This window comes from Solanum tuberosum, unplaced genomic scaffold (genome assembly GCF_000226075.1).
Source record: "Solanum tuberosum cultivar DM 1-3 516 R44 unplaced genomic scaffold, SolTub_3.0 scf00002, whole genome shotgun sequence".
Lineage (NCBI taxonomy): Eukaryota > Viridiplantae > Streptophyta > Magnoliopsida > Solanales > Solanaceae > Solanum > Solanum tuberosum.
The window spans coordinates 1031229-1057776 of NW_006238928.1; the positions used below are offsets into that span (position 1 = coordinate 1031229).

At 30.2% G+C, this 26548-nt stretch overlaps 1 pseudogene; it reads left to right on the top strand.

Annotated features, from left to right (window-relative positions):
* The first annotated feature begins 14854 nt into the window (after positions 1-14854).
* LOC102579243 (protein DETOXIFICATION 27-like) lies at positions 14855-19067 on the top strand (annotated as a pseudogene).
* Positions 19068-26548: the final 7481 nt, after the last annotated feature.

The following is a 26548-nucleotide window of genomic DNA, read 5'->3' on the forward strand; positions in this document are numbered from 1 at the left end:
GTTGTTGTAATTAACTCGTTGAGAATATAATTAAATAATAAAATTACTTTCTATTTAATAACTTATTTAGATGAGATGATTACACACTTAAACATGATATGCACTATTTTTTTATACATTTCTCTCTATCGATACGTAAATTCCGAGCAAGCATCTAGTCGATCCTCAAATAGTTTCTAATTCCGATCGCAAACCTATTTCATTCCCTGCAATGAGCACAAGCAAATAATATCTATAAATTCAATTAAATTTTGCCTTCATAAATTATATCCATATGCAGCATGTATACCTATATTCATAGACTTTTATGAAAAGATAGATGCCAAAGTAAAAATAAATAAATTGAGTCATCCGATCAATGGTTAATTCGTTTGGTTAAATATCGAACCAAACGAATTAGCTATTATTACTATCGGTTATCTCTTATCTTTCTTTTATGTTTTAATATCTCATTCCCTTCTTATTAAACTTTTTTTTTTTGTGTTAATCTCTCCTTAGTTAGTGTGTTACTATTTTGATATGTTGTTTTGTTTCAATCATATACCTAACAATATTTCATTGAGTATCCTTATCATATTCAAATAAAGCTTTAAAAACTAAATTCATGTGGTATTTCAATAAAAAAAAATCCTCTACCTCCACCAACATTTCGAACATGCATTTAACTGATTTGTCTAAATATAACAATTCACAAGCCCAATAAACACTCAATCATATCTAAAAGAGCATAGCGAAAATTATAAAATAACACATTTTGATTAACTGACCGTCAAATATGCTAAGTCATATAACATAATAACAAAAATCGCAATCAGACAATAATTTGAGTACCAAAATTACTATTTTCTCTATATTTATTAGTCTTCTTCTTTCGTGAGATGAGAGAAAGAGCAAACCCTTTTTAAAATTCTTCTAAAGCCTAGAAGCCACTGAAATCTACCTGTAAGGTTGCAACTTCAAGTACCCAATCTGCCTCCATAAATTGCAGACCTGTGTTTGTTAGCTTTATCCCTCATGCTTTGTTGTGCTCTAGTTAAATGGAGCTTGAGCAGTGCTATCACAACCTCTCTAGCTACCAGAGATTTATCAACCATGTCATTAGAAGACTCACCAACCAAGTAAGGTAAGTGTATTGGTGGTTTTTTACCATATAGAACTTTATAAGGTGTACATTTTAAGGTAGAATGGTATGTAGTGTTGTACCACCATTCAGCAAGAGGTAGTTGAGTAGCCCAAGTGTGAGGACTATCAGAACAAAAACATCTCAAATATGTCTCCAAGGTTCTGTTAAGAACCTCTATTTGACCATCAATTTGGGGATGGTATGCTGTAGATTTGTGTAGTAAGACCCTCTGCAATGTAAATAACTCTTACCAAAAAGAACTCAAGAAAATAGGATCTCTGTCACTTACTATAGAAGCTGGCATACCATGTAATCTGAAACATTGTCCAGAAAACACTGAGCTACAGATTCAGCAGTATAAGGATGTGCAATAGCAATGAAGTGACCAAACTTACTAAATCTGTCCACCACTACTAAAATGACATCCCTTTCTTTTGACTTAGGAAGACCTTCAATGAAATTTAGACTGATATCAACCCATACACCATCAGGAACAGGTAATGATTAAAGTAGTCCAGGGTAAGTTGCCGTATCATACTTATGCCTTTGACAAATATCACATTTTTGGATAAAATTCCTAATGTCAGCTGCTAATGACTTCCAGTAGAAGAGGGATTGTAACCTCTTAATAGTTGCATCCATACCTCTATGACCGCCTTGTGGTGTTGAATGCCACAACTGAATAATGGTTTGTCTTAACTGCAAATCAGACCCTACAACTAGCCTGCCTTTCCACCTTAGTTGAGAACCAATCCAGGTATAGAATTTATAAGACTTTGCTTGTAACTTAAGAATAACAGCTTGCAACTCAGCATCAGATGTCTATGTTAGGCTAATTCTTTCCAAAAGTGTATCATTAGGAGTTAAGAGTAAAACAGCCAACAACTCAGCACTTTGATTTCTTGACAAGACATCAGTAGCCTTATTATCGGTCCCTTTCTTGAACTCAATAGTAAAATCAAAGGCCATCAATTTAGAAATACCAGCAACCTGAAAATCAGTATGAATACTTTGTTCCAGGAGGTGTTTTAGTGTCTTTTGATTAATTCTCACAATGAAATGTCTTCCTAACAAGTAATGAGACCACTTAGTAACTACAAATATGATGGCTAATAGCTCTCGATATAGGCAATTGGATGCCCTTGCTGCATCAAGACAACACCAATTCCTGAACCACTTACATCAGTCTCAATTATGAATGATTTATCATAGTCGGGTAATGCTAAGACAAGTGCAGTCACTAGTGTATCTTTGAGAACATGAAAATTTGTAGTAGCACCCTCATTCCATACAAACTTATCCTTCTTCAATAATTCAGTGAGAGGTTTAGCAATAGATCCAAAATTCAGAATGAACCTCCTATAATATCCTGTTAAACCAAGAAACCCTCCCAGTTGTTTGATATTTGTAGGGATAGACCAAGCCTGTACTGCAGAAATCTTCTTAGGATCAGTAGCTACCCCTTTAGCACTGATAAAATGACCTAGGTACTCTACCTCAGGTACCCCAAAAGCACACTTAGAACCCTTGGCAAACAGCTGATGCTGCTTCATCAAATCAAATACAGCTTGTAAATGGTCCACATGAGCTGACATATCCTTGTTGTATACCAATATATCATAAAAAAACCCAGTACTGACCTCCTAAGGAGTGATTTAAATACAATATTCATAAGACTCTGAAATGAAGAAGGTGCATTTGTAAGACCAAATGGCATAATCAGAAATTCATAATGTCCTTCATGAGTTTTAAAAGTTGCATTGTCTTATAGGTATCTACTTCCTTCATCCTTAATTGGTGATAACCAACTCTAAGATCAATCTTAGAGAACACTTCAGCTCCTCCTAGTTCATCTAACAAATCCTAATGATAGGAATATGAAATTTGTCCTTTACTATCAGTTTGTTGAGATCTCTATAGTCTACACAAAGCCTCCAACTTCCATCTTTCTTCCCAACAAGGATTGCGGATAAAGCATAGGGACTAGAACTAAGTTGTATCACACCTTGATCTAGCATTTCTTGTACTAATTTCTTAATAATATCTTTCTTCATTCCAAGTTATCTATAAGACCTTTTGCTAACAGGAGTAACTGAGTCAATGAGTGGTATTTTGTGATCAAAGATGCCTCTATGAGGGGGCAATGCAGTAGGCATATCAAAGATGCAATTGTACTGTTCCATTAAAACAGTTAAGGTAGGATGAATATCAGTACCTTGAGTTATTTGTATAGTGTTGCATTGCCAAGCAGAGGTTGCATCTGTTACCAAGGTAAGCATGAAGACCTGAACTGATTCATCACTTTTTTTGTTCAATAATTTGGCCTTGGTGGTCTTGATTTGGCTACTGGCTCCCCTAAAACATATTTTCTTTCCAGGTGCACAAACACAATAGTTCTATTTCTGAAGTCAAACAAAATCCTACCCAAAGTGTTTAACCATTGCACACCCAACACTATGTCAATATTCCCTAATGGTAGTAGTAGAAAATCAGAAGAAAAAGTTGTACCCTAATTTAACCACTTCAAATTCTTACACACTGCAGCAGTTTGAACATTCTTACCATCAACCACACTTATTGATTGTTCATGTATAGGCAATGCTTTGCAACCTAACTTCCTTGCCATTGACTCATCAATGAAATTATGAGTACTACCTGTATCAATAAGCACAGTTGTTTTTCATGGTATTCAGTTACTCTAATTGTTTGATAACCTGTATTTCCAGTAAATGCTTATAAGGAGATTGTCATGCACTCATCCACTTCTTCCTCTATGATTACCTCCCCATCTTCCAGAACTTCAACCAAATACAACTGTTTCTTGGATTTACAAACATGCCCAGGCATATACTTCTCATCACACAAGAAACACAGTCTTTTCGCCCTTTTTTCATCCATCTCAGCAGCAGTCAATAACCTTCTACCAATATTACCATTATTGAATCTGTTAACATTTGATTCATAAGGTTTCTTGACAGTTGTGCTAGAAAAAGTAGGTTTTTGTACACTTTGAAACCTAGATGGAGTAGGGAGAAGACCAATTTAATTCCTGCTGGTTCTACTAATTCCCCAAGACTTAGCCTGAGCATCAAAAACCTCTTCCTGCAACTTAGCTAACTTGTAGGCTTGCATTAAGGTTTTGGGTGCTTGCATTCTAACAGCTTTGTTGAGCTCAAGTTTTAACCCTCCCAGGAAACAACTGATAGCATTTTTGTTTGACAAATTAACTCCATTCAATAACCTATCAAACTCAGCTTGATATGTTCTAACTTCCCCAGTTTGTTGTAGATTTTTAATAGCTTCTATGAAATATTCAAATTCCTCCCCAAATCTTTCATTAACAGCCAACACATACTCAGACCAAGAAGGGTCTATAACTGAGTTCCTAGACTTCAAGTATGATCTATGCTAAGCAATAGCTTCACCATCCAAATGGATAGAAGCTACTCTCACCCTCTGATCATATGGAACTTCATCCATGGCAAAAAACTGATCCACCTTATATAACCATGCTCTTAAATCCGACCCCAAAAATCTAGGAAAATCAAGTTTAGAACATCGGGTAAGAAATTTACCATTAGAATTTGGAAATCCCCAGTAGCATTGCAAAACCCTTGTGCTCTGTCTCCACCCACAGCTGATTCTGCTCTATTCTGATCCATTTCCTTGTCCTTCTGTTTCGTATTTCCTAGGGCTTGCTTGATCTCCATTAATTCCTTATCTGTCTGTACATTTCTATCATTCATATTCACCATACCTTCCATCAACTTCTGCAATTGTTCCTGTATCTGAGACAATTTTCCCTCAATTTCCCCTGAAGATCTGTCTTGATTTTCGTACCGAGCAACCATGATTTCTTAGCCAAGGACTAGTAGCTCTGATACCAATTGACCCAATTACCAATAATCGAAAGGATAATCAACTAGTAGGATGAACCTCGAAGAAGAAGATAGCTATATCAGGGCAATTTCGAGATAGAAGCTAAGAAGAACAGAGTAAAAGAGAGAAGAGAAGAATTATCATATATCATTCAATGATTTACAATTGTATTACATCTCTATTAATAGAACTGAATTGGAATCTAATGCTACAACTAACAAAATAACTGCTTTTTAACAAACTCTAATAACAGTGAACAGTAATAACTGTTTTGGTGACTAATGAACAATAATAACTACTTTTTAACATTTCTAATTATCTAAAGCATTGTATCAGATTTCCACCAATATTTTGGTACTAATGCAATAGGACTCTTGCTTCTGATTTATCCCCTCTTTCTCCCACTCAAGAAACTCATGTTTTTTTTACTCTAAGGCCACTAATTTTCTGGATTTCAAATGTCTTTCTTAGTAAGGTCTAAATTAGAACATAAAATTATCGAAATACCCTTGGTCGTCCAATGAATTTCCGTCTTACATAAAATGATGATGATGAAAGCAAGAATAATTTATCGATATTTTTGACGATGTTAAATGTGTAGTTTTAATTTCACAACATATTTTGATGCATATATTTATGATTTAATGTAATTGTCGTTAGACATTACTTTTCTTTTTAATCTATAAATCTCATTTTTCGGATCCCATTGTTACTAATCTCTTAACGATCATTCCTCAGAATTTTATTATATCTTGGACTGTTCAGAGGAAATCAATAAATTAAATCAAATAAATTAAGAAAACTCAATATTTTTTAGGTTTGAAATTTAATATTATACATTAATAAAATTTAATTTTATTTTAATTTTAAACCGGATAAAACCAATTATACAAATACTATTTAAAAATTACTATAATTTTACACTCAGACATATATAAATATTTAGACAATTATAATATATTACTAGTACTTTATATTCTTTTGAGCTAACCTAAATTAACATTATGTATGGATCAAATATTAAAACGTAGCATCTAGTAAAGTATAAGATGCACGGAATGTATCAACTAAATATGATTAATTAATTTAATTATTATTATATAGAAAAATAATCAATTCAAACGAAATCATGAACCCCTAATTACATAGGTAATTAGGTTTGTCGTATATCTTGTTATCAAGTCATGATTATAAATCAAAACAAAGTTTCCATCCAATTGCTTGAGTTAGTAGCCATTTTCGATTTTGCTACATAATTGTCCGTTCTATTTTTATGTATATACTACGCTTTTGCGTTTTGCCTTTTAAATTATTTACATTCTTATACTTGATTCTTTTAAAAAAAATTAAACATTTTCTTAACGATATTTTCTCATAATAATGGCAATGACACGTTAATTAACACTACTAAATACAGTAGTTTCTTGCTTTTTATTTTTTTTAATCCCTCCTTTGAAGCTCCTACCTTTTTGCTCTCTTGATGACTCAAACTTACAATTCTAGAGTTGGAAGTGAGCGATATTTATCATCCGAGCAACTTCCTCTTGTCAATACTGTACTTTTGAAATATTGTGAAAGTACAAAAAAAGAAAAAGATTTGGTGCCTAGTCAAGTACTTGTCAAAATTGAGACGCAACGAGTAGATTGTGTTTGCATGTCTTATCTACAAAACCCACATCGTAATGACTAATGTCCTTTTGGTAGGATCTGTCGAATTAAAAACCCATTTGAATCGATTTATTTTTAAGTGTTTTAAGTTAAAATAATTTTTAATTATTTTTATAGTATATGTAGAAAAAATTAAAAAATTAAATCATTTATTTAAAATTTAAAAGATAAAAATAAATCAAAAGTCATAAATTAAAATTTTTAATTTTTAATTTTTAATTTTTGATTTATAAGCCAAAATTTATTGCTCAATCCAAACAGTCTCAAAGTAGCTAGCAAAGATGTCCGTGTATACTAAAATCCTACTAAAAATAAAACAACATATAGTGGTTTTCAGATATAAATTGCTCTTGTTCACTTCACAAGCTTTAATCACATAAATAATGATACAGAAGAAAATATTCTTTAGAATATCCTAAATTAGTTTACGTAGATCTAATTTTTCATTTTGGTGAATTTTTCAACTTTTTCTTTTTTATCTATAAAGTTGATCTATACTTTCCTTTTTTAAAGAAAAAGAGAAAAAAGTTCAAAAAATTAACTTTAGTTAATTGTTTGATTCTAATTCTCCAAAACACACGCACCATCTCCCCATAGCCTCTCCTCACCACCCCCACCCAAACCTCCACTACTATTGTGTTTTGTGTAAATGATGCATAAATATCACTACAAGAAAATGGACCACTGGGGAAGGGAAAAATGGTCCCTAAAAGTGTGATTCTGGTCCCTAAAGGTCAATAGAGACCAGAAAAATATGGTCGCTACCCGTCCCTATAGACTTCGTCGCTATTGATTATTAGAGACGAGATTTTATTGCCGGTCCTTGAAGAACTTTAGCGACTGGAATATATCTTGTCCCTAAATCACTTTTAGGGACCATAAATCTGGTCCCTAATCAAAGATTAATTAGCGCCTAAAACATTTTTGCAACCAGATTATACCAGTCCTAAAAAGTCATTTAAGATCTAAAATCCAGTCCTTGAAATTCGTTTCCTCCTGTTTATTCTTTAAAATTATATAATTATTACTATAGGTAACTACATACACATCCACAAAATTAACGACAAATTCACGCCGTATATACATATATAAAAATTGGTAATTAATTACAAAAAGATATTATGAAAGTAAATTTTGTAACTGTATAAATGGGATGCACATATATCAAGGTATTGTCTACACAATCTCTTAGCTATACCTATTCTTTTCCTAAATTCCATGCTAAATGATAACCAATTTCTCTACTTGGATGAAGTCTTCAAAATCACCATCTTGTCTTGTAACAAAAACTCATCAAAACCTGTAAATATAAAAAGTACAAATCACTTTAGAAAATTATTAATACTAGATTAAGTATCTAAAAGATGACATAAATGTAGAGGAAAACCTGGTTATGCATACTTTGTTCTTCTTCAAAGCATGTCATTTTTATATATCATCCAATTATATTTTTTTTCAAATACAGAGTAGCATAAAACATTGTCCAGTAACAATATATACTTCTTCACAGTCCTCAAGTAGTTAAATTAAATATATTTTAGAATTTTCCAATTAGCTCCTGCTAAAATCAAAATATATGCTAGCATTTAGTGAATGCAGAAATTACATAAACATAAAATGCAAATTCATGGCATGTGATAGTAATTAAACTCACTAAAACACTTGGAGAAAACACTTATTCCTTTGCCTCTTCAATAACCTGAATTAAAAGATAGAGTGAAGGTATTATTAACCTTATAATCAATAATTTGAGAGCATAATATCGAGATTATTACAAAAATAAAAGCATAAGACAAAGGGCATTATACACAATCTACTAAAACCTCAAACTATTCACCATGTATGTCTTAAATTCGTTTATGTAAAATAGTTTGTTTATATTTAACATCATTCTTAAATTAAGAACTCCAACAACTATGTTCCTTGATAAGAATTTATTTGAAAAGAGCAAAGTCATCAACAAATCACAATTGAGCAAAATAAAAATTATAAAGGAATTACCAAAGAAACTAAAATGAATGTAGATTCTTTATCAAAATCAAGTCCAGATGAATATTTTTATCATAATTATTGTTAAGTTCAGGTGAAGTAGTTTTCATTAAGATTGCATCCTAGATGCTGAGAAATACATTAAAAAATTATTTGCAGACCATACATATATTCAAATCATGACTAAAGAAAAGATGTCATTAAAGTTCATTGCTTCACCACCCATAGCCATCTCATAGTCATAAGAGAAAATCTATCAATTTGGACACAAATAATGCTAATTATTTCAGGATTTACTCATATCAATTTGTAAAAGTAAATTGGATCATATCACTTTTCTATTAGAATTCAGAAATAGCTATCACTAATTTCTTTCAGTTTAAAAAGAAGAAACTAGTTTTCACTTAGATATCAACCAAAAAAGGGATAAATAACTTTCCCATATTCTGTCTTCAAGGTATAGTGTAGGAAAAAATATAAAAAGTCTCCATTTACATTTACATAAGGAAGAAATACATAGGTGAAGGGAAAAAAAAGTTCACTTACTAAATCTATGTTGGTCCGATTCTCCAAAAATATTGCCACACTACTATCATATATCCAAAAATACACTACTATTGAAGTATTCAACACACATTCATAAATATTATTGAAGAGTCCGAACAACATAACACTAAACAACTTATACAAATCAAAATATATCAATTTGTACTAAGGTGAACTCACTTAAAGCATTTTAAGGATTAGAATACCTGGAAGTGCAAACTTGCCAAATGCATACTGTAACATATAAGTATACATTCATTCAAATATTCTTTGGATAGATATAGATCATACTAACTTTGTTCAATACCTTTACTATGGACTTCATATTGAGAGTTATATAAAAGGAAAAATTCAAAATGTTAAAAGAAAAACATAATAAGTGGTAGGAAAGCAATATTCATGAAAGAAAAATTGGAATTCTAAGATTATAGGCTTAGAAAAGACTCTAATTGAAAACTTTACCTATACTTATGTCACAAAGTTAGTATTGAGGGAGAACACATATAGAGGTCACCTTCTATTAAAGCTTGCCTCAAAGATTTGAAGCAAAAGAACCTTCTCCGCTATGGGGTAAGCTTCATCTGAGAAAAATAAAGTAGGTTCATAAGTCATTTGAAACTAATTTAATATTAAGAGAAGAATCAAAGTGAAGAGTTTAACCGTAAAACTATGATCCGTTTTGGGCTTCAATGAGTGATCATCTCGATTAACAACTAATAAATATGATAAGCAGAATCACAATCAACTTCTAAAGAAAAATATAGAGAATTAGAAATCTTTGTTTTCTACCCCAGTCAATCATTATAAAAACTTGTTGCATCAAATTCAAAAATGCATACCATATGGATCAAGAAGAAATTTTGTCAACCAATTAACTATTACCAAGTGAAGTTGTAATTTTTGCTAGTAAAGTTGATCAAACATTAAGTTTGGCTCACATGAATCTGCAAATAAAGACAAAGCATCTCAAAATTAGGATTCAATAGCAAAATTCAATTCTAGTTATGTCGTTCAATCGTGCATTGTATTTTGCATGAATAATGTAATTTTTTTGAAAACACTCCTTAATTTTGAAACTTCTAGTTGACCCGACTCTCTTTTTCTATTACTGTATTTTTACGTCTTCGAAGGAAATTCCCCTGTTCTTGCTAAATTCACTATCCCATAATTTATACCTCAAACGAATCATTTAGTACCATACAGAACATAACCTTAACCTATGGAGCACATACAATAATTAGGACTTTAATTTCACAGATAACTCAAATTCAGGATATTATCCATACCCAGTAGTTGAACTGAAAAATAATTACAATATAGAAATCCACTTGTATGACTACACCCACCTGAAATATTAAAACGATAGTAAAACGAGTAGAGAAATTACCAAATTAAAGGGGAACTTTGAGCTAATAACTGCAAAAGAAATTACAGCATAAAGAAATTAGAAAAGATTGTTAGAGCATAGCTCAAAATCTACCTAAAAGACAAGTAAACCTCAAAGTGAAATTCAAAAAATAACCTTCATTAGGTCTTCCTTGAGTAAGAGAATCTCTTATTTTCACAAATTTTCCTAAAAAAAGTTTAAGATTTTACCTAATTTCAAACCCAAATATGAACTTTTTCAGAAAGAAGAGAGAAGAAAAAGTAATAGTAGAGTATTAATCAAACCTTTTCACTCCATTTAAGTCTAAGAAGACGACAAGCAGGAGTAGAAGAAGAAATAGTGCTAGACAAAGGCGAATGGAGAGTCTCCGATGAGCACCAGTGAAATTAGCGATTTTGATAGATGGGTTAGGTTTTGAGGATGGGTTTTGTTTTATTATAGTTTTTCTAATTTATTTTTCTTTTTTCTACCATTCTTTTAAAAGAATTAAAATTAAGTGGTGTCTCTCCCACTAAAACTTGAGCATTAAGGACTAGTTATTGATCACTTTAATGACCACAATTAGTCGCTTCGTCATTTGATAGCACAAAATTGAGAATTAGGGACCAAAAGAAAATCTGGTCCAAACAAGTATGCTTTTAAAGACCAGATTTTTATCTAGTCGCACTATGTTGGTCCCTAATAACCCTTTTTCTTGTAGTGTATTTGTAAGATAATATTTTTAATTACTTATTACAAATAGAAAATTAAAAATAAATTATTTATCTTTTGAAATAATATTAATCTTTCTATCAAACTCACACCCTAAAATCAGTTTAATTTTGATTAATTTTATAGAAAGAAAATTTGCTGACGAAATGGCAATTGAAGTAATCTAAAAACAAACAACACGTAACAATTCAAATAGAAACTGACATAGGCATGCAGCCGTAGGGATGACAATTGGGGTGGATGCGGTGCGAGGTGATTTTAAGACTATGCGGGGCATAGTGATTTTAAGGTTGTGCGGGACGGGTGGAATGCAGAGCAGCTTGAAATGGGTTTTTTAAAAATTAATGCGGAGCAGGATGGGTTGCAGGTCTATGGGTTTTATGCGGGTTCAAACTTAATTTTAACTTTTTACATGTTATAAGAGTGATAGAGTGTTGTTAAGATAATTTCTTTAAATTTACTAAAATATTCAAAACAGTAAATGAAAATAGTTCAATAAAAACTAATACGATTTTTACATGCTTCCCAATTGACCTTTTAAATTTTTAAGTTATTATCTATTAAATTAATACAACTTAATGAAAAAATGAATTTATTTTTAGTATCAAACTTAATTTAAAAAGGCAATTATTCAAAAATTTATGCTGGGCGAATTCATGTGGGTAGGTTTATGTGGAGTGGGTTAAAAATAAAAAAAGTTATTATGTGGAAGGGAGCGAGACGGATTAAAATTTTTGTGGGTTAAGCTCAACCCAATCCGCTCCCTCTCCGCCCCATTGACATCTCTACATGTAGGTGACCTTAAATTCTCCTACCATAATATATATAAATAACTTTGAGATCATATATTTTGGTTATTTGTCAAATACAAAAAGAAAATTTAAAAAAAATCACTCATTTAGAAAAGCAAAAAAGAAAAAATATTTTTCTTCCTTCCAAACACACCCTAAAACCAGTTTAATTTTGACAAAAAAATTATTGAGAAAAATACGGTGATAAATTGCAAATGAAGTAATCAAATTCCAAGCAAACAGACCGTAACAATTTAAATTGACAGCGGACGTAAGCACTATCACAACCCTTTTTCCCGAACCTCCTGGATAGACGGTATCGATAAAAGAGTTTTTTCAATTAAGCCGACAGTATTGAAAATAAATTATTTTAATTAGGTTTCTATGTTTCAAATTATCTTTTTGAATTTTTAATTAAAAGAAAAATAATTCTTTATTTTGGTCTGTAAATTAATAATAAAAGATCAGGGAAGAAATCTTATTACTGAGGGGTATAAGACACACCTTGAGTTCGATAGCATGATCGCTTTATTAACTTATATTATCTTAAACTATTTTTTGATAAAATATATTACAGGTCATAACTTGCTCTTTTTTATAGTAGAATTTTTATTGATCTAAACCTAGATTCGTCACCGCATACATACACAAACTTAGAGGCATAATTATCTTCTTTGTGAGAATATATTGCACATAATAGTCTCTATCTACACTTCTTGATTTAAATTAACAAAAGTTAATTACTAAAGAAATTTTGGCAAAAATACATCACCGTGTACATTCTTAAAATTTTGCAAGTATCTCAAAAATAATAATGTGGGACCACATTCTTATCGAATTTTTTTTTAATCGAGTTTATACTTGTCTAACGTTGAAAGCTCTATATATCTTGACATTCATCTATTCAATGTTAATGATCGTATGCAAAACTCTTTGTGGTTCACCCAATGAAAATAATATGACAATAACAGAATTAAGCCATAATTCTTGCTCGTTTCTACACTTCAAAAGATCCCAGTTAAAATGATTCTAATAACCACAAGATCAATACCTATTTTAAGCATATGGAGCTAATCAAATATAATTACTGAAGAACTTTTAAGTGTTTTACTTTTAACTTGGCACCAAATTTATCGGTGAACTAAATTGCATCAAATTAGAAATGGAACTTTATAATGAGCCAAATTCCAATTCAACATGTCACTATTTTAATAAGACATTTATAACTCATATAAAAATGAACTTTAAACATGCGAGAAGTAATTACATGTTATAATTCAATATTATAATATTAAAATTAAACATACATAAATTTTAATTTGAGCAAATTTTGTAAAATTTAAATCACGTCTTATATAATCATGAAATTAAATTATACATGAAAATCAAGTGTTACCTTTTGTGAAGAATAATTCACAAAAAAAATCCGACTATAATAAGAAACTACAAATTCAAAACCGTAAAAGTTAACGTCAATTTCCAACATAATTCTTGGAATCATTTGTTTCTCTCTGCGTTTTTTTTCATGCTCTTTTTTCCTCTTCTTTTCTTTCCTAAAATGTGAGTAATAATGTGAATATGATTTGAAATAGTGAATATGAACGTTCTAAAAATTTGTGTCCAGATGCATCATGCATGGTATGCCCATCTACGTGTGTTGTGTATGGATTATTGGTATACTGGATAGATGGTTATCTTTTCGACTTCAGCAAAAATGTTCAAAGCACTAGCTTCGTCAATTATCTTGATGTCGAAAGGGAAGAGGACATGGTCTTACTTACTTAAAAGTCAAAAAAGGGAGAGTTTCCTGTCTTAGTTTCATATCGTGTGTGTGCTGCTCTTATTGATGTCTTTATACTTTGTTTGGATGGTTCATGTTATGTATTGTTTCATAATATATTATATTGTGTTGTATTTTATCGTACTGTTTTGATTTGATGAATATGGTGTTTGAATAGATTGTATCATTCTTCATTGTTACATAATGCCATACATTCATAATTTAAATGATAAACCTACAAGAAAAGTTGGGTACGAGATAGAGCTACTATGAAAAGGTAAGGTAAAAGATGAAATATAATTATCAAATACTTAATTAATAAAGACAAAATCAGAAGAAAATATTAAGATAACGGCGCGATCATACCAAATCAATCATTAAATAAAATGAATCTTTTCGTCGTTATCTAACGATGAACTTAAACGATACAGTACAATAAATTCAAGTAACAATATTTAAACTAACAATACAATATAATACAATAACAACCATCCAAACAAGCTGTTAGTATGTGAGAGTGAATAATTATGGTGAGTGCAGAGTGGTTCTGGTGAGAGAAATTAGAATTAGTGGGGTGATTTTAATTTTTTTTTTTTTAAAAAGCAGATAAAATATTTATAACGATAAAAATATTAGCTAACTATTTTGAACTCATAAAGATATAAAAAAATTTATATAGATAGAATCATAGAACTAAAATATAATTAAAAAATATTAAAATCACTAACTTGTTTATTAAAAGTTAAATTAAAAATAATGTAAAACGTCAAGTTTGATAAAAAAAAAATCATTAAATTGAGATGGAGTGAATTGGATGAATAATTTAAAACAGAAAAACCAAACGAATCCAATTAAAAAACTTGCAGAGTCATCATAATTCCCTTTTCATTTTTCTATAAATTCCTCCCATGCAACTCTCCATTTGGTACGTACAAACTTATTTTCTCGTGCCTAATTTTAGTTCTAGTGTTACAAATTAAATGGGAAATGTTATCGACGAAAATCGGCAACCTTTGTTGTTGGCGGAGGTCAATCCACCAACTGGTTGCCGGAGAATAAAATTGAAAGAAGGGAGGATGAAGATGATAAGGATATGAAAACAAGAGTATGGATCGAAACTAAAAAACTATGGCACATCGTTGGTCCAACCATCTTTAGCCGTATAGGGACTTACACGATGAACATAATTACTCAAGGTTTTGCTGGTCACATTGGTGAAGTTGAACTTACTGCTATCACCATTTCTAATACCGTCATTGTTGGCTTCAGCTTTGGCCTCATTGTATGTATCCTCTCAACTTCTTTCAAATTTCACATTATTATTTTGTTTTCCTTCGTCAAAAAATTATACTCCATCAAGCCTTTAGGGTAAAGTTGTATATGAAAATTGTTAAATTTCTCATGATGTAACCCAAGAAGAAATGATTCAAAATTGTTTTTATTGAAAAACAATGCATAACGAAAGCATTACAGAAACATATTGTTTATAAGAATAATAGATAACACATATGTTTATACTATTACGCATAAACTTTTTTAAAATTAAATTCAAGAACTACGTTTTGAAGTGTGAGCAGAAATGTTGAATCAAAGTCCAAATTCTAGTTCAACATTCTTCTGCAATATTTGATCTCTAATAATTAACAGTCGAACTCTTGCAATAGTTGGTGGGCAAGTATGTATAGAACACTAATTAACGGTCGACCTGAAAACATATTTTTCTTTTCCAGAAATAAAAAAGTTGAGTTCTAGTTAAATATGAGCACTATAGGATCACAAAATTAATTATTGAGGCTCTCTATTATAGAAGTAATTCAAATAATTAATTGAACTATTCTTTGCATAATAAATTACAAACCGTTCCACTAAAGATTAGTAATTGCATATATTTCAAAATTATTTATTAAACACTTATGTAATTTTCATGTTAAGATTACAACTACTAATCAATAAACTAAGTTACTGACGAATTTAATTTTTTTTTAGAACAATGCTTAACATATTTCATATGTCAGATTAATAAATCCACTTGCAATGTTTGACACAATGAAAACTTGTAAGTTTCTCAAAAAGACATATATCATCAATCTATATATCGAGACATGAATTTCATCAACTAACTTATTATTTCACCATTATATATATTATTATCTTTCAATCTACCAAATATATTGATCCATCGATCTCAGGATCTCACCTTTTAATAAATCAAAAGCATAGTTAATATATGTATACATCTTATAATAGTTATATTAGAATAGAGAATATTAGTAATTAGAAAATATGTTTTTATTAGTCAGGTATAAAATACACTAGCACAAGAAGTCGGAACAACACCGTCCCCATATTCAAGATAAATTATATTTAAGTTTAACAATCATACCAATGACTCGTCCAACTTTCATCCTAGAATGTAAAAAAAAAATTGCACTTGTAAGAACTGCTGATTTATTCCTCTGTTTATAAGATAAAGCTCTATACATTAAATCATTTACTATATAAGTAATGAACATATTAACAAATATATGATCTATTATAATTGCATAAATAATTGTTCTATAATACATACATGGACAATAATATATATTCCACCGTTAATATTATATATCCCAACAATTTTTTATTTAAACTTTTAAATCATAAATGTTACTATAATATACTATATCTAAATGTATGGTTAATAATATATACCTTAACAATCACTCAGTTAAATGTTTAATCTTAACGGAGTATTAAAATATTATATCTAAACACATAGTTAATAAGAAGCTAAGTCCCTTATCTTTCTTTTAAAAGAAGTTACAAGTGGCATTCCCTCTTCAATTCCCTCCATCAATTTCATTCAAATTTCAAATTATTTTTCCTTTTGCATAAGTAGAAAACAGAGACAAGAGGTCTATTGAATCTTCTCCATCAAAATTTCTGACTTTCTCTGTGTAATTTTTGACATGGCAATGTAGTTAGGGATGGCGAGTGCATTAGAAACCTTATGCGGACAAACTTATGGAGCAAAAAAGCACCATATGTTAGGAATATACATGCAGAGATCATGGATCGTTCTAATCCTCTGTTGTTTCCTTCTTCTTCCGATGTACATATTCGCTACCCCAATTTTAAAAGCGCTGGGTCAACCAGACGACGTCGCAGAGCTTTCAGGGGTAGTGGCGTTGTGGTTTATTCCACTGCAATTCAGCTTTGCTTTTCAATTTACGATATAGAGGTTTTTGCAGAGTCAATTGAAGACGGTGGTTATCGCCTGGGTTTCACTGGCAGTGCTGGCGATTCACACTGCGATTAGTTGGTTGTTTGTGTACAAACTGAATTTGGGGATAGTGGGAGCTGCCGTAGCACTGGACATATCGTGGTGGTTGCTGACTATTGGGATGCTTATGTACGCCGCATGCGGTGGGTTTCCAGAAACGTGGAGTGGGTTTTCGATACAAGCATTTTCGGGACTTTGGGAATTTTTTCGACTCTCTACTGCTGCTGGTGTCATGCTTTGGTAAATTGAATTTAGTTACCAACTTCGTCACAAATATATTTAATTATTTTAATCATGACTAAATTATTTTTTTGAAAAAATGAAGATGAGTCAATTCTATCCGATTAATCTTAACATTGATTTACTATTGTTATTACTAGTATTTATTTTATTTGAAACTCTTTGACTCTTTGTAGCTTGGAGAACTGGTACTATAGGATATTGATATTGATGACAGGGTATTTGCAGAATGCCACGTTGACTCTTGATGCGTTATCCATCTGGTAAGTCTTTTTAATTTTTTAAAGAAATGATTTATAATTTAGTAAGTATTTAATTTTTATTTTAGAATCACAATTTTTTTTAAAATTAAATTAAACATATCACAAAAAGAATGATTTATTGCAATACTTTTCTTTGAATGTCCTTTAAATTTCTTATTGTAATTCTGGGAGAATTTATTGCAGCATGAATATTAATGGTTGGGAGATGATGATACCACTTGCTTTCTTCGCTGCCACCGGGTAATTGATACTTTTCTTTTCTTTTATAAAAAATAATATATTCTCTTATTCTCATTTTTGGGCTTATTGGTAATAAGATATTCGAGTTTAATACATACTTAATTGATTGATGCTTGAAAGATACCATCTTAATTTTACAAGTCTACATATCTATTTGTTAGTTTAACACTTATGTGCATGTATTCTAATTTTACTATACTAAAGTCGCTCAATTAATTTTCCAGCGTACGAGTGGCGAATGAGCTAGGTGCTGGAAGAGGAAATGTCGCAAAATTCGCAGCAGCGATATCAGTGATATACTCTACAATGATTGGGCTAGTATTTTGTGTACTAATAATGATATATCAACAGAAATTTACTCTATTCTTCTCATCAAACTTTGATGTTCTAAAAGCTGTCAGCAGGATCTCTTACCTCCTTACTTTTACCATTCTTCTAAACAGTGTTCAACCTGTTTTATCCGGTAATTACATTATTATTAGTATTATTATTATTTCATACTAATATATAAGAGTTTAACTTATATAGATTGACGAGTAAAAAAAATTAATAGAAAGATGTCTTGTTTGTTACAGCAGTTGCAGTTGGTTCAGGATGGCAGTCAAAAGTGGCTTATATTAATCTAGGCTGTTATTACATCGTTGGAGTCCCTCTAGGAATTCTTATGGGTGTGGTTCTCCACACTGGTCTTGAGGTATGTTGGTCTCGTTGTGGTTGACGACTTAGACAACGAGTCCGTTGATTACTCTGATACCATAAGATAGCACGAGAAATTATTTGCTCAAGAATTAATCGCTATCTTTTCTCTATCGTTATTTCATACAACATGGAGAATATATAAACAAATGATTTTTGTGGTTATAACTTATTAGTGTAAAATGAAAATTACAGGGGTTGTGGGCAGGAATGATTTTTGGAGGGACAACTTTGCAGACGATAATACTGGCTTTTATAACATATCGTTGTGATTGGGAGAAAGAGGTACCAAACTATTATTGTAGTAATTAAAATCTTTTTTTTTTTATGAAAATACAAACTTTTGAAACTTGTTTTTCCATTTTATGAAACCATAAATATTTTAATATAAGAATTACTATAGTGGTGCATGTTTTTTTTTTTTTGTAGGCTACAAAAGCTACAACGCAAGTTGAGAAGTGGTCAAAGCCACCTCCAGTTAGTCAATCTTAGATGATGGATTTTCTTTTTTTTTTTTTTTATCAAGAGAAGTAATGTACTATAAATATTGTATTTGCACGTGAAAATCATCCGACTTGTACTTCTACATAAATAATAAAATGAATCTCAACAAAATTCAGATCATAAATAATGCACCCTAAAGAACTAACTCTTATCTCTGAATTATCTTTAATTTGGAGTTACATTTATTTAAGGTTACCTAATTCCAAAAAAGCTGAAAAAAGGTACAATTACTCTATTACAATTCTAATACAATATCTGAATTTGAAAATTGTAAAACATATGACTATGAAATGATTTTTAAAATATGATCTTTTGTATTAAGTCACACTTTGCTCGACTTCTGCCATTTCTTTTAGTATATATAAGTTTTCTTTCATTGTTAGCGTGTGAGTCTCTTTAGTGTTATAGCAATGGTGGTGATGGTGGCCACTCGAGCAAAGACAGTGGGCGCACTCAGAATTTTTAGAAAGCATTGTCAATATTTATAAAAGGAAAGATAAAAATTTAATTACCATTCATATAAGTAGGCTATATCCTTAACTCATTAATTTAGACCAGTTTTATGTAGGAAGAAAATCAGCATGCCAACAGATAACTTTTGTCAAATAATATCATTTCATTTAATATATCTCTTCGTATATATACATATACCGAGTAAAATTTTCCGAGGAACGTGGGTCCGTCCCTGAGGGAAGAGGAGCAAAGGATTGGGGTTGAGCAAAATTGAAGAATAAAGGGAAAATAAATAATTAAAAATAAGAAGAAAAAAACAAATAAAAACAAAGATTAGAAAATTATAACAAAATTGACACATGGCAAGCAATAATTGGTGTGTGATTGGACCTTCTTTCTTATAAGTGGAATTGATTGGAAAATGAGATATTTATATCACTTTAAATTGTTCAAAGGAGTATTAAGGTAAAAAATTACTTCGATTCCTATAAACTAACTACTTTTTGCTACAAACACAAAAAAATAATTGAACTTAGTGCTCTATTTGATTTTGCTTGACTTTTGATTCCAAGGAAAAAAAGACGTGGAGCTTAAATAACTCACTTAGAATGCTTTTTAAAAGATTATGTGGTACAATTAGGTTGAATGAACCCTTCTGGAATAAGTATTCAGCTGCATGTGAACCTTCGAGTATTGTTTTATTCAATGTTTGTTCAATTACTATTTTACCTGCAAATGCAAGGTAGGTACGGGTTCAACAATAATGATATCCCCCAACATACCAAAACTAGTTGTCACTCCACCATTGCCGGAGATGTAAGGATTGATACATATCATAATTTTTTATTTAATTAATAGAGAGCTCTCTATCTTTCCTCAAATTTCGACTAGCATGGTTCTTTTTCTCGACCAATTTGAATTTCATTTCATTTTTTATTTTAAGTTAAGTAGAGTAGTAAGTAGCTAGGCAGATTTCAGCGCATGCTGCATTGAGAATCTCCAAAGAAATTTGAAGCGCCTATGAGCAGACTAATTTCCATGTCTTTTTTTTTAAAATAGTTATAATTGAAGAGGGTAATTATGTATTTTCTTTTTTAATTATTATATACGTAGAGACTAATCCAAAACAAATCATGAACCCCTGATTGACTTATCGAGTCGAATCATTTTTTTTTTGATAATTTGATATTTGGTAATTCGATATAATGTTCAGAAATAAAATTTTAGAACTACGGTATTCAAGTTTGAATTTAGAATGAGACATTAGTATCACTTGATATTTGGTATATTGCGAATTTTGAATTATTTACTTAATGAAAGTCATATATAAACAAGTCCATTACTCATTAGTACAAGTCAATAGAGAAAGTTAATCACTAAACATAAACAATTCAAATACATATATCTTATAGTTCTGTCAATTATTTACATTTCTTGATGTGATCTTACTTATTGATCTTCTATTATATCGTACCTCCACATAGAAAAATAAAAATAATTAGAGCAATAGTATTAACTTTGCAATACAATCAGCTACAACTCAATATAGTATTACCTAATACCGTACGTACTAAATCAAAATTTGATTTACCGATTAGTTTTTGTTAAACCAAGGAGCAAGCTGATATAACACACATGAGTTAGGCTTAACTAAGTTTGTGAGAAGGTAGTTAAAAGTTAGTTAGGCAGTTAAGCTAACTGCTAAGAGAATCTTCTAGATGAGCTACTGTAAAGTGTGTATAAATAGTCCATTCCATGTAACTTGTATGTCAAGATGAATTGAATGAGAATTTAGATTTCCTCAGATTTCCTCTATACTTGTCTTCTTCCTCTGTTTACAAACTTAGGAATTCTCCATTGAAAGTTAACAGTAATCAAAATTTAGCAGTATTTGATATCTACTTTTAATTATCAATTACTGAAAAATTACGAATCGAATATCGAACACCCACCCCTACCCCTAATTAAAAATACCATTTGCCATATTTCTCGTTATCAAGTCATGATTATTAATCAAAACAAAGTTGGCATCCAATTGCCTCAGTAGTAGCCATTTTCGATTTTGCTACTTGTCCGTTCTATTTTTATATATACCACGCTTTTGCCTTTTAGATTTTACATTCTTATATTTGATTTTATTTAAGAAAAAAATAACATTTTTTAGCGATATTTTCTCTTAATAATGACAATGACATGTTAACACTAGTAAATACAGCATTTTCTTGCTTTTAAAAAAAAATATTTTTAATTCCCTCTCTAGGAGCTTCTACCTTTTTGTTTTCTTGATGACTCAAACTCAAAATCTTAAAATTGAAATTGAGGACTATTTATTATCCGAACAACTCTCTCTTATCAATATAGTAATTTTGAAATATTATAAAAAAAAAAAAAAAAAAAAAGATTTGATGTCTAGTCAAGTACTTGTCAAACTAAAATTGAGACGCAACGAGTAGACTGCGTTTGTATACCTTATCTACAAAACCCACATTGTAATGTCATTTTGGTGGGATCCGTTCAATTAATCATCTGTTTAAATTGACTTATTTTAAATGTTTTAAGTTAAAATAATATAACATTTTTGTAGTATCTTTACAAAATAAAATAAAAATAATTAAATCTTTTATTTTAAGTCAAAAAGATAAAAATAAATCAAAAATTAAATTTTTTGATTTATAAACCAAAATCTATTGCTCAATTTTGACAAAATTTTATTGATAGAAAATACGGTGATAAATTGCAATGATGTAAAGCACTATCACACCCCTTCTTCCCAAAGCCTCCGGGATAGGCGGAGGATTTTTTTATTATTAAGTGAAGAAAAGGAAAGATTAAAGATTTTTTTTTAATTAAAGTAATAGTATTGAAAAGAAATTATTTTATTATTCAGACTCATTATGTGGATTAGGTATCGGTTTTGAAATCAATCTTTTTAAATTTGTACTTAAAATGAAAATGACTTTTTTTTTGTTCACAAAGTAAAAACAAAAGTCCAAGTAAGAAATTTTGTTGATTGAGGGAAGGTATAAGGCACCCCTCAAGTCCAGTGATTCTAACGTAGTCGCTTCATCGACTTACACTAATTTTTTTCTAATTTTGGATAAAATGTGTTACATACCATATCTTATTGCTCGTATTTTTATTGTTGAACTCTTATTCATCTCAATCTAAATTCATCACCACATTCTTGATTTTGACATACACTGATTTAAAGGCATAATTGTCTTCTTGTGTGAGTACATCGCTCCTAATAATCTCTATCTACACGTCATGATTTAAATTAACAAAAGTTAATTACTAAGGAAATCTTGGCCAAGATACATCACCTCATATATTCTTAATTTTTTAAAAATATCTATAAAAAAAAATGCATAACTACATTCTTATCGGAACAAGATTTAATCGAATTTATACTTATCTAAGTATATCTTGACATTTGCCTATTGAATTGTTAATGACCATACGCAAAACTCTTGATGGTTCTCCCAATGAAAACAACATGATAATAACAAAATTGAGCCATAATTCTTTCTCGTTTCTACACTTTAAAAGATCTCAGTTAAAATAATTCTGTTAACCACAAGATCAATACCTAGTTAAAGCATATAGAGCTAATCAAGTACAATGACTGAAGAACAATTAAATATTTTACTTTTAACTTGACTCCAAATTAATCGGTGAACTAAATTGCATCAAATTAGAAATGCAACTTTAATAATGAGCCAAATTCAAATTCAAGATTTCACTATTTTAATAAGTAATTTAAATTTATACAACTCATATAAAATCAGGAGATAAAAGATTTAAGATAGAAATGACTTTTAAATAAGTAAGAAATAATCACATGTTATATCTGTTGGGTTATGAAGGGTGATTAGGGTGTCATGCGGAAGTTTGCCATTGCAAATAATATGATTGATAAATTAGATGAAAAAAACTTATACTAAAAACTAATATTATTATATGAAAACTAATATAAAGAAAAAATATTAAAACTGTTGCTAGATTAAATCTCTCCATAAACAAAACTCTCTAAACAACTACATTGTGGATTCTATTGTGTTTTTTATATGAGAAGATGGGTCTTCAATTTATAGAGTTCCAAACTTTTCTTCCAAGGAAAGAATTACTCAAATATGGAAGAATATCGAGTTTTTCCTTTCAAGAAAAGTAAAAACATTTATGGTAATGTTTTGTATTTTCTTTTAGGAAAAAATAAACTTCAAATAAGGAAAGAAAATCAGGGTAAAACCCTAACAAATCTCCCCTTTTGGCTGGATTTTCTTGACAAAACTTGATCCACCTTCTTCACATTGCATGATAATCTTCGTTCTTCACATAGTCTTCATCATTACTGCTTGCCATGGTTAAAAATAAAGTTTAAAATATATGGGTTAAAAAATGGTTTAAAAAATATTTTATTTTTATTTTACAAAGATGCAGCAACATGAATGTTGAAAATATGATTTTAATCTCTTCTCCACATGTAGCTAGACAAAAATCTTCATTATCATCAAATTTGTGCAAATTGATTTAAAACTGCGTTGAACCTGTCTTCAACTTCGTTCCACCGAATCATTCAACCATGTGCTCTAATACCACTTGTTGGGTTCTGAAGGGTGATTAGGACGTCATGCGGAAGCTTACAATTGCAAATAATATGATTAATTTTGATTTTTCTTTTAGGAAAAAATAAACTTCAAATAAGGAAAGAAAATCGGGGCAAAACCCTAACAATATCAATTTTATTGTAAATTTAATGATATATGAGGTTCAAACATATTTCAATATTATAATGTTAAAGTGAAATACATATATAACTTAAGCAAATTTCATAATATTGAAATCAAGTCTTATATAATTATGAAAATTAAGAGTTACTGTTGGTGAAGATTAATTCACGAAGAGAAAACGGCTTCAATAAGAAATTGCGAACTCGAAACCGCAAATTAAACATCATTCTCCAACTTAATTCTTCATATGTCTTTCTCTCTGAGGTTTTTTTTCCTACTCTTTTTTCCTGCTCTTGTGCGTGTGTGTTGTTTTTTTTCTTTCCTAAAACGTGAGTGCAACAATGTGATTATGATTTGAAATAATGAGCAAGAAAGTTTTAAAATATTGTGTCCAGATACATGGTGTGTCCCTCTATGTTTGCCGTGTATATTTATCCCATGTATGTGCGCTGCTATATATTGATATCTTTTTGTCATATAGTTTAGTATGGCCAGTCAGACACTTTTTATTGAAAAATTATGTTATGTATATAAAAAATTATATAAGTCAAATATTATTTTTTATATTAATATATATTAAATCTTGAATATCTTTAATAAAATCTCAAATTTCGCCATTGCTTTAGTATGAGAGGGTGAATTGGTGAACGGAGAGTTGTGCGGGTTAGAGTCTAATAAAAAAAATGGTGCCTTTTTTGTGTGAGGATGAAATGGGTGTGAGTATATATTTATGTGTGTGTAGGTGATTTTGGAGTGGTCAGCCAGCCAAAGAAATGTGCCAGTGAGAGTATTGGTAAGTGTGGGTAAATGAGAGAGAAAATGGGGTTAATGTTAGAGTTCAGAGTCAAAAAGACAAAAAAAAAAAAAAAAAAAAAAAAAAAAAGTAAATTTTTTAAAAGGATAACAGAATCTGAGGATCAAACTAATATGGTAACATTTGGATAGAAGGATAAATGTCGTTAAATTGTTGGTTGTAAGGCGCACACTTACATGTGTCTTGCAAGATGCACGTTGACATGTGCCAAGGCACATGTCAGCGTGCGCGTAACAATTGCAACATTAAAAAAAACGTTTAAAAATATTAATATTTCTTCTCCATTATTTATTCAATTGTTTTGTTGTTGTGTTTTCGTGTTTATTTTTATTTTATTATTTATATGTAAATAAAAAAATGTAAGTAATGCGTTTTATAAGTTTATGTTATGAACTAGCCTCGGCCCAAGGTAAATAACTACATGGATACCACACAACTAGTTATTGGGCCGAAAAGAAGCAACAAAATTGGAAGACCTTCACCAAGGTTGATTTGGGATCCAAACCCAATTAACAACTAGGTAAAAGGACGAAGAACGCAAAAGAACGATTTATGAAAATTGTTATGAAGAGTCTACGTTTCTTCGTCCCTTTTCTGAGTATTGACCTCTCATCTCTTTCTAGTTCTTGTTGTCCTTTAATTCAGTTGTTTAACAATTGTTATTTCCCAGAATTGCTACTGTGTAATTGGAATACCCTTATGAGTTTATGCTGAGAATTGGGTTCATTACAGTTCAATAGTTTTTTTTTTTATAGTATATAATTTGATAAAATTGAGGACAAAATATAAGGAACATGAAAAAAAAATAAGGACAAAACTTATGAACAGTGCATATTATCTTAGAGATTATCTGCATCGATACAGTTACTATTATTTATGTGTACCCATTCCACACATAATTGATACGTATGAACTTGTTATTCTTTGAGAGTTGTTGATATCCTGAAAAAAATAATTTATTATTGAATTGTTTTATATACTAGAAATAGTCGACAGTTAATAAAATGGTAGTGGGTTACCCCCACCAACCCCCTTATAAAATCCCAGAAGAAAATTACTAACTTTTGTGCTCTGATAAAATGAAAATATATTTAAATGATTATAAATTTCATATTTTAAAGGGGAATTGCGTGTAAATATTCTTTAGGTAAATTTTGATAATACAAATAACTTTTATTTTACACAAAAAAATAATATTCTCTTTATATTTTTTCTCTTTTTATAATTACATTATTATTTTTATTTCATTTATATTTCCAAAAACATTACTCTATATAATATAAATAATAATAAAACAATAAAAATGTAATTTAGTGTTGATAAATAGTGTTACATTAAATTTGATAGGACATTATTTTCACATTAAAATTTCCCTTTTCATTCTTCTATAAAATCCTCCCATACAACTCTCTATTTGGTACGAACTCACTCCACTTCTTTTTTCGTGCCTAACTTTAGTTTTAGTATTACAA